The sequence below is a fragment of the Chiloscyllium plagiosum genome, chromosome 24, assembly GCF_004010195.1.
Source record: "Chiloscyllium plagiosum isolate BGI_BamShark_2017 chromosome 24, ASM401019v2, whole genome shotgun sequence".
NCBI lineage: Eukaryota > Metazoa > Chordata > Chondrichthyes > Orectolobiformes > Hemiscylliidae > Chiloscyllium > Chiloscyllium plagiosum.
The window spans coordinates 1334945-1350142 of record NC_057733.1 but is presented as its reverse complement, the minus strand read 5'-3'; positions in this window follow the sequence as shown (position 1 = coordinate 1350142).

The window sequence follows — 15198 nt, the reverse complement described above, 5'->3', positions numbered from 1 at the left end:
TCAGTTTAAAAAAACAACCCAGGCATATCCAGGCTCCTCTTATAATTGAAACCCTCCAGTCCCAACAACATCCTTGTAAATGTTTTCTGAACACTCTCCAATTTAATAATATCATTTCTGTAGCTAGGTGACCAGAACTATACACCCCAAAAGTGGCTTCACCAATGTCATGTACAACTGCAGCACGAAATCCCAACTGCTATACTGTGGTCTGAGCAATGAAGACGTGTGTTTAAATCCTATCTACCTGAGATGCAATTTTTAAAGAACTACCTCAACCTCCTAGGTCTCTCTGTTCAACAACACTCTCCAAGGCCATACCATTAATTCTCTTAGTCCTGCCCTTTCTCTTATCAAAATGCAATACTTTGCATTTATTTAAACTAAACTCTGTCTGCCACTTCTCAGCCCATTGGCCCAATTGATCAGGATCCTTTTGTAACCTTAGATAACCTTCTTCACTATTGACTATACCACCAGTCTTGGTGTCATCCACAAACCTACCAACCATGGTTCATAAATTCTCATCCAAATTGTTTATATAAGTAACAAATAATGGTGGACCCAGCACTGACTCCTATAGAGCACCGCTGGTCACAGACCTCCAGTCCAAAAAGAAACAACCCTTCACCACCACCCTGTTTCCCATCATCAAGCTAAATTTTTATCCAATTGGCAAGCTCTTCCTGAATCCCATATGATCTAACTTTATTAACCAGTCTACCATGTGGAACCTTGTCAAGGCTTTACTAAAATCCACGTTAACAACGTCCACCACTCTTCCCTCGTTGATCTTTTTGGATGCGTCCTCAAAAAAACCCAGTGTGTCAGACACAATTTCCTCTGCAAAAGTCCATGGTGACTCTCCTCAGCCAGTCCTTGTCTCTCCAAATGCCTGTAAATCCTATCTTTCAGAATCCCCTCCAACAACTTACCCACCACTGATATCAGTCTTACTAGTGGGTCCATAGTTCCCTGGCTTCTCCTTACAACCTTTCTTAAAAACACAACGTTAGACACCTTGTTAGTCCTCTGGCACCTTACCCATGGCTGTAGAGGATACATACATCTCTGCTAGGTACTCCACAATGTTCTGGGATACACTTGATTTGGTCCAGGAGATTTATCCACTATGTTTTTTTTTAAGACCTTCACCATCTCTTCTGTAATGTGAACTGTTTTCAGATATCCATGTTTATTTCCCTGTGTTCCCTAGCCTCCATTCTTCAGTATGGTGGCTCAATGGTTAGCATTACTACCTCACAGCACCATGGACCTGGATTTTATTCCACCCCCCAGCCACTGTCTGTGTGGAGTTTCCCCCCACATTCTCCCTGTACCATGTAGGATTTCCTCTGGATACTCTAGTTTTCTCCTCCATCTCAAAGATGTGCAAATTAGGTGGATTGGCCATAATATCTAGGGATGTGCAGGCTAGATGAATTAGCCAAGGAAAATACAGGGTTACAGGAATAGGGTAGGGGGTGGGTTGGAGTGGGTCTGGTTGGGATGACCTTCGGCGAGTCTTGGGCCGAATAGTCTGCTTCCATGCTGCAGGGATTCTGTGATTCTCCACAGTGAAAACTGATGTGGAATATTTGTTTAGTATTCCTCCCATCTCCTCTGGTTCCACATTGTGGTCTTTAAGTGGCCCTCTTCTCTCCCTTGTTGCTCTTTTGTTCCTACTGTGCTTGTAGAATTTCTTTGAATTATCCTTAATCTTATCTGCCAAGGCTATCTCATATCCCCTTTTTACCCTCCTGATGTCCCTCTTAACAATGTTCTTACACCCCTTAAACAGCTCAAGAGATCCACTTGATCCAAGTTGCCTATACCTAACATATGTCTCCATCTTATTCTTTCCCAGAGCCTCAATATCTTTCATTATCCATTTCTCTCTACATTACCAACCCTTCAAGGTTCAGTATTTTTCCAGCACCTTTTTCCTGCTGATGGTGACTGTTTTAAGTGCCTCCCTCCTGTTTACCTCTTGATTTTCAATTACCTTTGGGAATTTTTCTATTCTTTTACCATGAAGGCAGGATAGGTGTTCAAAGCTGATTTGTTTTTCATTATCAGTTCCCCAGATTCAGAATCTAGAGAATCAATACTAGCTTTCTATTTCAAATGTTTGGAAAAATTCTTACTGGCTGTTTTCACATAAGTAGCTAGCTTTCTCTCCTATTCCCTTTTTTTGTCTCTATTATCTTTTTAGTTCTTCTTCGCTGTTTCTTAAACTCTGACCAATCTTTTGACATTCCACTAAGTTTTGCTGATTTATACTGTGGTTCTTTGAATTTCATGCTATCTTTTGTCACGATTCACTGCAGTACCACACTGAGATCAGTGTTTCCAGAATTGTCATGAGAGAAATATGCCCAATTCCCCAATTTACCTGGTCTCAGATTGACAGAAATTACACACTAGGTTTGTGTGTAATGAAAATTACTATTTATTACAAGTGAAGTAGTGATAGAATCATGCAGCTTAGAAACAGACCCTTTGGTCCAATCAGTCCACGCTGAACAGAATCCCAAACTAAACTACTCCCACCTGCATGTTCCTGGCCTGTATCCCTTTAAACCTGTATAAATCCAAATGTTTTTCAAATGTCATTGTATCTGCATCCACCACTTTCTCAGGAAGTTGATTCCATGCGTGTAAAATGTTTGCCTCTCATTTCCAAATCTCTCTCTCCTCACCTGAAAAAAGTGCCCCCTAGTCTTGTCTTTTCCCTGAAATGGAGAATTTCAAGAACCACAAACTCTATCTATACCTCTCATTATTTTATAAACTTCTATCTGATCACTTCTCAACCTCATAGAACAATACAGCACAGAACAGGCCCTTCGGCCCACGATGTTGTGCCGAACATTTGTCCTAGCTTAAGCACCCATCCATGTACCTATCCAATTGCCGCTTAAAGGTCACCAAAGATTCTGACTCAACCACTCCCACAGGCAGCGCATTCCATGCCCCACCACTCTCTTAAATCTTCTCTGCACCCTCTCCAAAGCTTCCACATCTTTCCTAAAGTGAGGCGACCAGAACTGCAAACAGTACTCCAAATGTGGCCTAACCAAAGTCCTGTACTGTAACATCACTTCACGACTCTTGAATTCAATCCCTCTGCTAATGTACGCTAATACACCATAGGCCTTCTTACAAGCTCTATCCTCCTACGCTCCAGTGAAAAAAGTCCCAGCCTATTCAGCCTTTCTCTATAATTGAAACCTTCCATATCCGGCAACATCTTAGTAAATCTCTTCTGAACTCTCTCCTTTCTATAATGGGCAACCAGAACTGGAGACAGTTCCAGGAGAGACCTCACCAATTTCTGTACAGCCTCAACATAATGTCTCAACTCCTAGACTCAAAGGACTGAACAATGAAGGCAAGTGGCCAAACGCCTTTTTAACCATCCTATCTATATGTAACTGGGAGAAAGTGAGGACTCAGATGCTGGAGATCAGAGTCAAAGAGTGTGGTGCTGGAAAAGCACAGCCGGTCAGGAAGCATCCGAAGAGCAAGAGAATCGCGTTATGAGCATAAACCCTTCATCAGGAAGGCCTGAATTACGTACCTGCGTCCCTAGGGACCTCTCTTCGAAAACGCTACTCAAGGCCCTACCATTAATTGTATAAGGCCTACCCTTGTTTGTTGTATTCAAATGCAATACCTTCTATATTCTCATCCAAATCGTTTATATAAACAAACAAAAGATGACATAGAACCGATCCCTGTGGAACACCGCTGGTCACAGGCCTCCACTCCGAAAAGCAACCCTCCACCTTTACTTTCTGGCTCCTGCCAGTAAGCCTATTATGTATCCAATTGGCAAGCTCACCCTGAATCCTATGTGACTTAACTTCATTAATTAGTTTACCATGCAGAACCTTGTCAATGGTTTCAGTAAACTCCAAATAAACAACGTGTACTGCTCTGCCATCATCAACCATTTTGGTAACCTACTCAAAAAAACTCAAATCAAATTGGTGAGACATGATTTTCCTCATACAAAACCATGCTAACTAACCCTAATCAATTTTTGCCCCTCAAAATGTCTATAAATCCTATCTTTTATAATCACCCTGCCCCCAACAATTTACCACAACCAAAGTCAGACTCTCAGGTTTTTAGTTCCCCGGTTTCTCCTTACAACCGTTCTTAAACAAAGGTATAAAATTAGCTATCCTTTAATCATCAGGCTCCTCACCCGTAGCTATAGATGATGCAAATATTTCTGCAAGGGGTCTTGTAATTTCCTGCCTTACTTTCCACAATGTTCTGGGATAGATTATATCAGGTTCTGGAGATTTATCCACCTTTATATTCTCTAAGATTCCCCAAACTTCCTCTTCTGTACAGTAAACTGTTTATATTGATTAAGCGATTCAATTGAGCCAAGTTGTCTATCTAAAATAAGACTCTATTTTATTCTTGATGAGAACCTCAATGTCTTGATTTATCCATCGTTCCCGACTCTTACCGGCCTTACCCTTTACTCTAACAGGAACAAAATGCCTCTGAACTCTAATCATCACACTCTTGAACGCCTCCCACTTCTCAGATGTCTTTTTACCTGTGAACTGTCTACTCCAATCAGCTTTTGAAAGATCTTGTCTCATACCATTAAAATTTGTCTTACTCCAATTAAAATCTTTAACTTTTATGGAAGGATAATCCTTTTCAGTAACCATTTTTAAACTAATAGAATTATGACCATGAGACCTCCATTGTTATTTTAGTCTTATTGCCCAAACAAAGTTTAGTTTTGCTCCTTCTCTAGTAGGAGCATCCACATATTGATAAAGAAACTTTCCTTGAACGCATTTGACAAATTCTTCACCATCCAAACTATTAACATGATGGTAAGCCCAGTCAATGTTTGGAAAATTAAAATTCCCCCTTTATTACAGGCTTAGTTTGCTGACATATTTCTGAAGTCTTCCCACATATTTAATGTTGAACCTTTATCGAGGGTGCAGAGGAGATTTACCAGGATGCTGCCTGGACTGGAGAGCATGTCTTATAAAAAAAATGGTTGAGGGAGCTAAGGCTTTTTACAAAGAAGGGTGAGCGGTAACTTTATAGAGGTGTTACAAGATGATGAAAGGCATAAGTAGAATGAATAGTCAGAGATATTTTCCCCAGGGCAGAAATGGCTATCACAAGGGGTCATAATTTTAAGATGATGGGAGGAAGGTTTAGGGGAAGGTGTCAGAGGTAGGTTCTTTACACAAAGAGTGATGGGTGCATGGAGTACACTGCCAGCAGTGATAGTAGAGTCAGATACATTAGGGACATTTAAGCGACTCTTGGATAGGCACATGGATGAGAGTAAAATGAGGGGTATGTAGGTTAGTTTGATCTTAGAGTCAGATAAAAGGTTAGCACAACATCGAGGGCAGAAGGGCCTGTACTGTGCTATACTGTTCAATGTTCTGTATTTGTTTCTCAACGTCTCTTTTACTATTGGGCACCCTACAATATAATCCCATCAAAGTGATCTTTCCTTTCTAATTTGTAAGTTCTACGCAAATTTTCACTGGACGATTTTTCAGAAATATCTTCCCTAGTTACAGCAGTAACGTATTCCTTAATCAAAAATGCCAACCTTCTCTTGCCTCCTTCTCTATCCTTTCTATAGCATTTAAAGCCTGAAACATTGAACTGCCAGTCTTGTCTATCTCTCAGCCAAATTTCTGTAATAGTTATGATGTCCCAATCCAATGTTATTAAACATGCCCTGAGTTCATCAGCCTTACCTGTAAGACCCATTGCATTGAAATAAATGCAATTTAGTTGTTCAGAGTTACTACATACTTACAACCCTTCTTAAACATTTAGCTATCCTCCAGTCAACAGGCATCCCACCTGTAGTTATAAATGATATAAATATTTATGCAAAGGGTCTTGTAAATTCCTTCCTTACTTTCCACAACATTCTGGGATACATTAGATCAGATTCTGGAGATTTATCCATCTTTATCATCCACCTCAGAGTTACTACATACTCTGATTCTCTCTTGTCTTTCTTTTCTAATTGATGTACTGTCCTCATGTTCAGAACCTTCCCCATCAATCTTTCCACTTACACTGCTACTGAGAATTCCTGCGCTTGCCTTCTCTATCAGTGTAAAAGTCTCCTTTAATAGAATAAGCAAATCTCCCTACCAAGATATTGGTCCCTTTCCAGTTTAGATTAGACCCATCTTTTTGAACAGATCTTTTCTAACCCAAAAGACATTCCAATTGTCCAAAAACCTGAATCCCGAAACAATACACCAGTTCTTCAGCCTTTGATTTATCTCCTTTTGATCCTTCCCTTGTTTGAGTTTGGCATTAGGACTAAACCAGAAATTACTTCTTTTAAAGTTTTATTTTTTAATCTTCTACTCAACCTCTTAAATTCATTCTGTACTGCTTTACTCTTTTCCTGAATATGTCACTCATACCAATGTGTACAATAATTTCTGGCTTCTCAATCCCACCTTTAACAATATGCATGAAGCGTTTAGAGACGTCCTTAATGCTAGAACCAAGAAAGCAACAAACCATCTTAAATTTATACTCACTGCCACGGAATCTCTTGTTTGTGCTCCTGACATAAATTAGTTGAGCTACATGGAAACAATAATGAACCAATCAGCATATCTTTGCTAATTAAAATTCTAATTCCTCAAAAACTCCCCTTAAACACATACATCCAGGAAAAACCATATGGGTGGAGGGGGAAAACTGGGAAAGCAGTGTGCTGGTGCTTGTTCACAGGATCAGCTGAGATTGTCCTTGTGCAGATCAGAACAATGCTCCTCAATCTTCCTTCTTTAGAGTTATTCACTGGTTTACAGGAAGTGCAGAGTGACTGATTCAGACTTATAAAAGTTTTCCGAGTTCTTAATTAAGTCACAACTTACAATAAATGCTGAAGGAATGGTTTTCTTCAGGCTGACAGGGCTTTTACTGCAGAGTACAGAGTGTGTTTCTGAGCTGGTGGTGGTCTGAAGGCTTCTCCCAATCATGAGCGAATACTTAAGCTGTTCAGCAAACTGAGAACCAATCACATAATTATTGACATGCAGAAGGCCTTTGTCATTGATAACTGGTCACTAGTACACAGACCAATGAGCTGCTTCTTTCTGACTGAATCTCTCTTTGCACACACCCTTAGCTCCAGCTTGTCTGCACCTTCTTCTACTATTGCTGTATAAACAATACTGACAATGAGTGTTCAGTTACTTGCTTTTGAAACATGCAATATTCATTCAGCAATCTTTGGTTTAAAACAATTATTTTCCCATTTTAGTCCACAGATAAAAATACAGAAAATAAAAAGACACTGTCTTTATACATTATGCAGTCAAGATGATGCTTCATTCTCAAACAGCCCTTTTTGCCCACTGCAATAAATCTTTGTTAACAATTATCAAATATATCTAAAAAAAAGTCTCTCACTTCACTTCTACAGTCCTATTTTCCTGTTTCCCACTTCACCTTAGCCTGCTCTGCCTTCATAGTTGCAATTACCTTTATTTAGGTTTAAAACATTAGTGATGGATCCACATTTCTCCTTGTCAAATTGAACATGAAATTATATCATGCTGAGATCACTGTCACCTGGAGGCTCATTTATATTTAATCTCGCTCCATTGCACAGTACCAGATTTTAGATGACTGCTACTTGTAGACCTTATAATGAACTACTCATAGAAATTGTTGTGAATATACTCTATGTATTCTGTCCATGGCTTAACTTAGGAGTAGCAGTGATTCCTTCCACAGTTGAATAACTTTGTGACAGGCACAGCCAAGGCCAATTAGGTAAACTATTGGAGGGCCTCTGTCCTTTGTGGTACCAAGCGTCAGAACTGGTTAATTCATGGGCACCATTGTCCTTGAACTGAGTGGTTTTTGGAGCCATATGCTTGCCTTCATTAGTCAGGGCGTAGAAAATAGGGGCGAGGAATTCTTGTTACAACTTTTTAAAACACTTGATAGGCCACAGTTGGAATAGTGTACACTGTTCTGGTCACCATACTATTGAAGTGATGTGATTACAGGGGAGAGGCTGCAGAGGAGAGTCACCAGGATATTGTCTGGGATGAGAAGTCTCACTTACGGGGAGAGATGGATATGCTGGGTTTGTTTTCCTTGGAGCAGAGGAGGCTGAGGGGCTATCTGATTGAGGAATACTAAATTATGGGAGGCTTCGACAGATAGAATGTGAGACGTGTCTAAGTCCAGAGGGCATAAGTTTAAGGTAAGAAACAAGTAGTACAGAGAAGATGTGAAAAGGATTTTTCTTTACACAGGGATGGTAGAAATATGGAACGTGCTGTTGAGAGGGTGATGGAGGCAGGTACTTTCACAAGCATCTGGATGAATACTTAAAATGCCAGGACCAATGCTTATGGACCAAGTAGAGATAAATGGGATCAATGTAGTTTGGTGTTTGTTTGTTGGCATAGACATGGTGGACTGAAAGGCTTGATTCTGTATCGTATGGCTCTATATCAGAACACAGTTAAGAGTCAACCACATTGCTGAGGATCTAGAATCACATGTCGGCCAGATAAGGGAAGGATGACAGTTTTCCTTCCCGAAAGGACATGAGTGAATCAACTGATATTTACAACAATTGACAGTGGTTTAATGGTCACCATTAGACTAGTTTTTTTTTAAATTCCAGACTTTTATTGGGTTGAAATTTCACCGTCTGTCCTGGCAGGATTCAAAGCTATGTCCTCAGAGCATGAACCCAGTGCTCTGGATTGTTGGTCCAGAGACATTTACCTATTCCACCGCTTTCCTGGAAAAGTTAGAAAACCGGGGAAAAGAACGCAACAGGCAAGAGAGATGGGAGGTAAGCTGTGGAGGATAGGCCCATGGATACGTCAGAGGAGTGACAAGGAGCATGAACTGAATAGCTGAAAATGCTATTGGCCATGGTCCAATGGAAGCGCTCTTAGCATTCATGGAATATTGCACTGTCCATGGCCCCACTTGCTTTCTGTGATCTTTTGTAAAAGATCCCGTGGCAGTGTTTAGAAAGTTAAACAAGTTGTCCCAAGAGTCCTAGCCAAACATTATCACTCAGTCAACAACATTTAACAACTGATTATCTGGTTGGTATCACTATCATTTGTGAGAGCTTGCAATACATTTCTGATATCACAGCTTTTTGTGACTATGGTTTCAAAGGCTCTTTGGCTGCTCTGTTTGGTATAGAGAATGGTGCCAATACACTCCTGCTGCTCTGACCTGATTCCTGAACCTGTTAACATTGTTTCTTCAGATATGAGCACAGCTGGCTGGGCCAGCATTTATTGCCCATCTATAATTGCCCTGCGAAGGTAGTGAAGAGCTGACTTCTTGAACCGCTGCAGTGTGTGGGATGTTGGGACATTCACAATTTGGCCCTTGGCAACTGAGTAGTGATTGGAATACTTAAAGATAACAGTGAACATTCTGGCAGATTAATTAAGACCATTAATTTCTGCAGGTGCTCCCCTAGTACTTATCCAATATATTTTAATTAACAAGTTTCTAGAAAACAGGCAGTGAAAAAACACAACTATCTACAGCAAACAGTTGAAACAATGCCAAGATCACAGAGCAGCTCCCAGCAGGATCACAGACAGTGTCTTTGACTCAGCAATAGTCAAAATAATAGTGTTTCTTCAACAAGACTCAATTGATTTCCAATTTCTTAAAAGCTGAAGAGGAAACCTGAGACTGTGAGGTGTAGAAGCAAGAGCAGCGGATCTACCTTGGGTACCTCACTGCAATATAATTGCCTTTCTATTTCTCCAAACAAAGTACATCCTTTCATCTTTCATAACATTATATTTCATCCAACACCATTTGCAATCTTTTTACACATTTTTGAGGTTACACTCATACCTTGTATCATCAGCAAGGTGATAAGTTACACTCAGTCATCTCACTGATTGAAAATAGCTGAGGTCCAAGTATTTTGTGTCTTATGAAATGTCAATATGTTATGTATGCATTTCACTACATGCGAAAATTGCTGGTTTATGGCCAGTTGAATGAGTCAGGTTCCCACTATAGGAACATGTCTTTAGCTGTTTAGAGATTCTTATTACACATGAGAGGAAGCAGGATTTCCAAAATGAAAAACCAGAAAACCAAGCACATGGTATATATTGGTCACCCCATATTGTAAACCTCAAAAAGGAGGTTCAGTATGACCATTACATCCATTTCCCGAATTATTTGTTTCCTCTGATTTATTCAGCACTGAAAGCTTCATTATAAAAATGTCTTCAGAACAATAACAGCCAATTTGATCCTGTGATCTATGACAATCCACAATATATATTTTAAAATATAATATATACTAAATATATATTATATTTTAAAATATATATTGTGGATTGTCATAGATCACAGGATCAAATTGGCTGTTATTGTTCTGAAGACATTTTTATAATGAAGCTTTCAGTGCTGAATAAATCAAATCTCCTTCTATTTCACTTGAGGATTGGAATGTAGGGAAGTGTTGCTACAATTTACAATAAGCTAGGAGTTTAATGGGACCATACTTGGAAGATATGCACAGTTTTGGGTTCCTTATTCAAGGGAATGTTGCAATGAATGTTGATGAGATTGATTCCTGGATGACATACCTGTCCTCCGAGGAGGGGTTGAGTAGATTGGGGCTCTATTCTCTGGAGTCTGTAGAATTAGAGGTGATCTCACTGAAACATATCAAACACAACAGGGTTTGACAGGGTGTGTGTTGAAATATTACCTTTTCCAAAAGTTGCTCCCATATTATGGGAGGTGATGATCCTGTCATTTTGTCACTGGTCTAGCAATCCAGAAACTCAAAGAACGCTCTCGGTTCAAATCCTAGCACAGTAGATTGTGGAATTTGAAGTAAATCTGGAATTAAATATCTGATGAAGATGATGAAACCATTGTCGATTGCTTTAAAACCCATCTGGTTCACTATTGTGCTTAAGGGATGGAAATCTGCCATCCTCACCTGGTCTAGGCTACATGTGACTCCAGACCGACTGCAATGTGGTTGGCTCTTAACTTCCCTCTGAATTGAAAGACACTCAGTTGCATCAAACAATCTGAAAATTTAAGAAAGAGCATGAAACTGAACAACTGGGTCTAGGTACTGGAAACAACAAAGGCAAAAACAGTCCTGTCAACCCTACAAAGTCCTCCTTACTAACATCTGGAGGGATAGTACCAAAATTGGGAATACAAGTCTGATATAGTCATACTCACTGAATCATATTTGACAGACAACATCCAAGACAGCATCATCATCAACCCTGCATTGTCCTGTCCCACCAGCAGGACAGACCCAGCAGAGGTGGTGGAACAATGGAATACGGTTGGGAGGGATTGTCCTGGGAGACCTCAACATTAACTCTGGACTTCAAGAAATTTTATGGCTTCAGGCTAAACATGAGCAAAGAATGCTCACACTCAGTACCATGTATTGTCTTCCCTCAGCCGATGAATCATCACTCCTGCATTTTGAAGAACACTTGGAGGGAGCACCAAGGGTGGTGAAGTCCCAAAATGCATTCCAGTGGGGGAATTGTAACATGATTTTATTGTGATGGAATACTCCTCATTTGCCCGGATGGGTGCAGCTCCAATAACACTCAAGAAACTTGACAACATCCAGGATAAAGCAGCATGCTTGATAGGCACCACATCTCCAAACATCCATTCTCTCCACCACTGACATTCAGTAGCAGCAGTGTATATCACCTACAAGATGCACTGCAGAAATTCCACAAGGCTCTTTAGACAGTACCTTCTAAACCCATGACCAAGTTGAAGGACAAAGACAGTAGGTACATGAGAACACCACAACCTGCAGGTTCCCCTCCAAACCACTCACCATCTTGATTTGGAAAAATATTGCCATTCATTCACCGTCGCTGTGCCACAAATCTCTCCCTAAGAGCATTGTGGGTCTACCTACAGCACATGGACTGTAGCGGTTCAAGAAGGCAGCTCACTACCACTTTCTCAAGGGGCAACTAGGGACAGGCAACATCCCATGAATGAATAAAGAAGAAAAAAAAATATTTTGAGAACTTGGTTTCTGAAGTGGGAGGAAAAGTGGATTTTTATTAATTCTGTGAAAATCTGACCTTTCTTTAAGATCATAAAGTCATTTTCAACATTAATTTTAAACAGCTCTCACTAATGAAAGATGTACAGGTTAGGTGGATTGGCCATAGGAAATACAGCGTTACAGGGATAGAGTATGGGGGTGGGGTGGGGGGATGCTCTTGGGAGGTTTGGTATGCACTCAATGGACTGAATGGCCTGCTTCCACAGTGCAGGGATTTTATGATTCTAATTATGTGTCTTTAACTTAATGACCAACAATCCACCTCAGGCAATAATTATGAAGTTGTTTCTTAACTTGGGTTTCATAACCAGCAGTGAGAGAGAGTGTCCAGACAGTACGTTCATTGGGATAAGAGGCCAATGATTGCAGAGATGTTGTTAAGAAGCTGCAGTCAGGGCTGGGAGAAAACAGAGAAAAGAAATCTCCAGAGGCAGAAGGTTGTGGAGGTGTCAGAGTAGAAGTGAACATCTGACAAGGCTATTGAATACATGAGCTGAGGGAACCAAGTGAGCTCAGTTAGCAGAATGTTTTCAGAATTCTGGGGAGAGATATAATCTGAAAAAAACTAGCATCTAGTGAAGGTGTTGCAATTTGCTGAAAGTAAACTGAGTTGAGCCATACAAACTGAGCATGAAGCTTTTGAGTGGAGGTAAGGGTGACTCTTCACTGAGTGTCACAGAATCATAGAATCTCTACAATGTGGAAGCAGGCTATTTGGCCCATCAAATCCACACTGACCCTCTGAAGAGCATCCCACCCAGACCCACCCTGTCCCAGACCTATCCCTGTAAGCTGCATTTCCCATGGCTTATCCACCTAGCCTCAAAATCCCTGGACATTATGGGCAATTTAGTATGGCCAATCCACCCTAACCTGCACATCTTTAGACTGTGGGAGGAAACTGGAGCACCCAGAGGAAATCCATGCAGACACACAGAGAATGTGTAAACTCTGCACAGTCAATTGCCCAAGGCTGGAATCGAACTCTATCCTTCACAGTGAGGCAGCAGTATCTGTAAGGGTATTGCTGGGATAAAAATAATGAATCTTTCTTTCTTATGTTTGTAATGAGATTGTTTCAAAGGTTCTTGATTAATGCAATATCGTTTGCATGTTTTCCCTTTTTTTAATAATTTTTATGTTCATTTGTTTAAAGTACACTGGCAGCCTCTTGTAAATATATTCAGTTATTGGCTATCACATTAAACACCAATAAAACTTATTATCTATCAAGCCATGCCTCAGCCTGAGAGCTGACTTATCCAGTACTCCAAACAACTGGGGTCATAACTTGTAAACGTCAGCTCACTTGGTAGCAGTTGTGTCTCTGATTTTGAAGGTTCTAGATTCAGGTTTGGAGGAGGATGTTCACATTCTGAAATTATTAAACTTAATGTTGAGTACTGAAGGCTATCTAGGAATCAAGGTAGAAGATGAGATGCTGAGCCTCGCTGGAGCACTGCAGCAAGCCTGAGACAGAGGTGTGGCCAGGGAACACAGTGGTGTGTTGAAATGGCAAACAACTGAAAGCTCAGGATCTTTTTTTGTGGATGGAACATAGGTATTCTGCAAAGTGGTCGCCCTGTCCATGTTTCATCTCCCCAGTCTTTGAGGAGACCACATTGTGAACAGTGAATACAGCAGACCAATCACTGCTTTTGGAAGGTAAGTCTGGGGCATCGGACAGTGAGGATGGAGGAGGCAAGCAGGTATACCTTCTGCGATTGCATAGGAAGGTGCCGAATGCTGACAAGGAATGCTGTTGTATATCATTTGTTGCAGCCTGAAAAGCAAAATATGTTCCAGTCATAATTTTGTTTTCTATTCACCGATATGTAATCCATTTTAGTACAGTACTCCCAATGAGCTGTACATTTGTGCAACAATCCCTGATGTGGCACTTTGAATTCTTCTGAAAATTCAAAGGGACCATATCAACCTAGATCTCCCTTATCTATTCTTTCAGTTATGTCCTTAAAGCCATAACAGATTTGTCAAAAAACAACTTCAATCTCATAAAAGCAAAGTACTGCAGAAGATGGAGATATGAAATAAAAACAAAAAATGCTGAAAAAAATTTAGCAGGTATGACAGCATCTGTGGAGAGAGAGAACCAGAGCTAATGTTCCAAATTGAATATGACTCTATCTCTCTTCAATAACAGAGAAGAATCATATTACATTAGCTGACTGGCCCATAGGTTCCTATTTTCTCTCTAACCATACTTGATGCTTAATGGGGACAGTGTTGAAACTTACAAAATTCTTACATCTCAGGGTAAATACAGGAAGGATGTTTCCAAGGAGCCAGGAATCTAGACACACGGGGCACTGTCTCAAAATGAAAGGGGCAGACCATTTGGGACCGGGATAGAGTAGAATCTTTGGAATTCTCTCCCCCAGGAGTCTGTGGAAGCTCAGTCATATTTGATTTGATTTGATTGATTTATTATCACAGGTTACTGTGAAAAGCTTTGTTTACGAGCAGTACAGGCCGATCATTATAAGTAAGGACATACAGAATATAGGGTGAAAAACAACAAGATAGAGGAGTATAAGTTACATCACACGGTGTGTGATAGGTAAGATCAACATTAGCAAGATCAGCATTATTTGAAGATATGTTCAAGACAGGTATCAATAAAGTAAAATTAAATCAGCACATTAAAAGTGTGGGAATAATGAGAATATGGCCTTGAAGCAGATGATCAGCTGTGATCTAGAATGATGGATGTGGGCTCAAGACGCTGAATGGCTCACTCCTGTTCCTATATTCCTATAACGTTTCATAGAACACAGAACAGTACAGCACAGTACAGGCCCTTCAGCCCTCGATCTGTGCCGAACTTTTATCCTACTCTAAGATCAAACTAACCCACATACCCTTCATTTTACTATCATCCATGTGCCTACCCAAAAGTCACTTAAATGTCTCAAAAGTACCTGACGCTACTACCACTGCTGGCAGTGCATTCCACACACCCACCACTCTCTGTATAAAAGAACCTACCTCTGACATCTCCCTAAACCTTCCTCCAATCACTTTAAAGTTATGCCCCC